The sequence below is a fragment of the Coptis chinensis genome, chromosome 4 (genome assembly GCF_015680905.1).
Source record: "Coptis chinensis isolate HL-2020 chromosome 4, ASM1568090v1, whole genome shotgun sequence".
In the NCBI taxonomy this organism is placed as follows: domain Eukaryota; kingdom Viridiplantae; phylum Streptophyta; class Magnoliopsida; order Ranunculales; family Ranunculaceae; genus Coptis; species Coptis chinensis.
The window spans coordinates 83,238,023-83,240,938 of NC_141459.1; the positions used below are offsets into that span (position 1 = coordinate 83,238,023).

Sequence of the window (2,916 nt, forward strand, 5' to 3'; positions counted from 1 at the left end):
TGAAAACAAAGTGTTCAACAATCAGGTTAAAAATACTAACACTTAAATTCAGCAAATGTACAGGTGAGATATATCTACAAAAGAAATCATACAATCTTCAGATTAGAACAACCATTCTTTACAAAATCACGCCCGGCATTTGCTCAAGCGCCACGAGTTTGGTTCATCGAATCTATTATACAATGGCTCAATTCATTCCTGCTGTTTGCGTTTGCTCATTTTCGTGCTATCTGCAACCTTAAAGAACCTAGGAGCCAGCTCGACTAGCCATTTTGGGTCAACAGCTGTGCACTCACGCATGTACTCCTTTGTGGTCCGTACAAGCTCATCGTAAATCAGCCAGTCTGGCTGCCTCTGGAAAAGTGAACAACTGGGATGAATATACACAGGCTGGTTTTTTACCAAGGTTCTATAGCCCTCCTGCGGATCCTTTCTAGCTGCATGGAAAAAGAATCCTGCTACAATCGCCTTCCTTATCTTTGAAAATTCCTTCCCGGCACTCACAACATCCAATCCATATCTGTCCATGATGGTCAGAAGTTGTTTTCTTACATCCTGCGCTCTCCTTAAAGATCGAGACTGCAGAAAATTATCAAAGCACCAAGGCCCAGAAAAATTCTTCGCCTTCCAAGCCTCATAAACAGCAAGTAAAGTAAGATGATCCCCCTCGGTTTGAAAAAACTTGGCCCTCTTTTGATCTGCTTGCGCTTGTTTTTCATGAGGCCTGTAGAATATGTTCCCAGTTTGAATCATTGCAATGATAGTTAAAATCTCGTCACTGCACCGAAGATCTACACTGGCAAGAAGCATCTTAGATAGAGGGGGATCCAAAGGGAAGTCTGCCATCTTCTTGCCCAAATTCGTCAAAAGCCCTTCATCATTCAATGCTCCTAGGCTATACAGTTGTTCCATGGCTGATATTAGGGCCTGAGGTGAGGGTGGATCCATAAAATCGAATGACAAAAGATCATTAATTCCCATTGCTTTCATTGTAAGCGTTGTGAAACCAAGATTGATTCTTTGTATTTCGGGAATACTGGTATGTGACATCTCATTATGGTAAAGCTTTCAGTGTATAATCGATAACACTTTCCAGGTCCTGTACGACCAGCATGCCCAGCTCGTTGCTTGGCTGATGCTTGTGAAATAGGAGTGATGACAAGGGAATCAAGTCCTTGTTTGGGGTTGTACACGTTCTGCTTTGCAAATCCAGGGTCAATGACATAGAATATCCCATCAATAGTCAAAGAAGCCTCAGCAATATTGGTAGCCACAACCACCTTCCTTTTCCCTGGAGGAGCGGGGTCAAAAATCCTTGATTGCATTTCACTAGGAAGAGAACTATATACTGGCAAGATGATAAGCTCTGGAACATTATTCCCCAATCCGTTCATTCTCTCAAAAAGAGTCTTACATGCGTGATCAATTTCCTCCTGACCAGTTAGGAAAAGAAGAATGTCACCTTCTGGTTTCTTCAAGTGGATATGTAGAACTGTCATTAATGCTGCATCCAAGTAATCACTTTCTGGCTGTTTTGCATATAAGATTTCGACCGGATATGTTCTTCCAGGGATTGTAAAGATATTACAGTCGGAAAAATACCCAGAAAACTTCTCTGCGTCTAGTGTCGCAGAAGTGACAATCAAGCGAAGATCAGACCTTCTTTTAACAAGCTGCTTCAATAAGCCAAAAGCACATCCGTGTGGACTGTCCTCTCATGAGCTTCATCAAGCATGATAACAGAGTACTGGGAAAGGCTTTCGTCAATCAGAATTTCCCTAAGAAGCATGCCATCAGTCATATACTTGATTACAGTATCCTGTCCACTGCAATCCTCAAATCTAATTGCATATCCGACTTCCTCCCCTAAACGACAACCAAACTCCTCTGCAACTCTCTTTGCCACAGACATAGCAGCCACCCTACGTGGTTGAGTACATCAATCTTACCTTTAGTTGTGTAACCAGCTTCAGCCAAGTACTGTGTCACCTGTGTAGTTTTTCCTGAACCTGTCTCTCCAATGACAACAAGCACCTGATTGTCATGCACGGCTTGAACTAGCTCTTTCTTCAATCTATAAATGGGCAGACTCTGCCTTTGTTCCTCGATGGAGAGCTTTGATCTTTGCCCAAAAGTCAGCGTCTTCCCATAACCATCCTTCTTCCATTCAGGCATGTCATAGGTAGATAAGCCAATACCTCTCAGCGCCTGGGCAAGATGCATCGTTCTCTGTTGCTGCTCTCTCACCTCTCTCCGCTCTTTTATCAGAGCAGACTGTAGTGCTGCAGCACGATTCCTAAAGATCTTAACTGGTGACGTATCGAGAGAATACCGAGTTTGCCCATGCAAGAAAGCCGGTTCTTCTTCATTCAGCTCAATTTCAAACTCCTCATCGGAATTCTCATTTTCCAGAACCCCAGCAGCCATCAGCTGCTTTGCTTCCCATCTATCAGGGGAGGTCATCCTCTTTGGTTTTGAAGAATTCTTGTAAAGACGAAGCAATGGGAGTTTGTGACTAGTTTTTGTAAGTTTGAGTCTTCCGAAAACTCTCTCTCTCTATATAGACTTATAGAGGTCTTTTTTTTTCTCGTTCTGGAAACAATCCTAATCCTAGCTTGCGTCTCAATTTGGTATTTGTCACCAAATTCGGCGTGTTTTTTTTTTTTTTTTTTTTTTTTCTAAACGCGTTTAAAACCCCTTTAATTGACAGGCGACTTGTTACCGTTTAAAACCCGGATTTTTCAAAATATCACGTTTTAAACTTAAAAAACGTTTAAAATGGGAGATTTTCACCCATTTAAAATTTTATTAAAACTTTTTTTATTTTTTATTTTTTATTTATCTAAAAGAAAACATGAGAATAAAAATGGGTTTTGGAGTTTACCTTTTTGAAGAGTGGGCGTTAGATTGACTTAT

General features: G+C 41.3%; 1 pseudogene across 1 annotated transcript; it reads right to left on the reverse strand.

Moving 5' to 3' along the window:
- LOC147505177 (putative pre-mRNA-splicing factor ATP-dependent RNA helicase DEAH5 pseudogene) lies at positions 1-2,618 on the reverse strand (annotated as a pseudogene). Its single transcript, XR_015193245.1, has one exon. The product of XR_015193245.1 is annotated as a putative pre-mRNA-splicing factor ATP-dependent RNA helicase DEAH5 pseudogene (transcript).
- Positions 2,619-2,916: the final 298 nt, after the last annotated feature.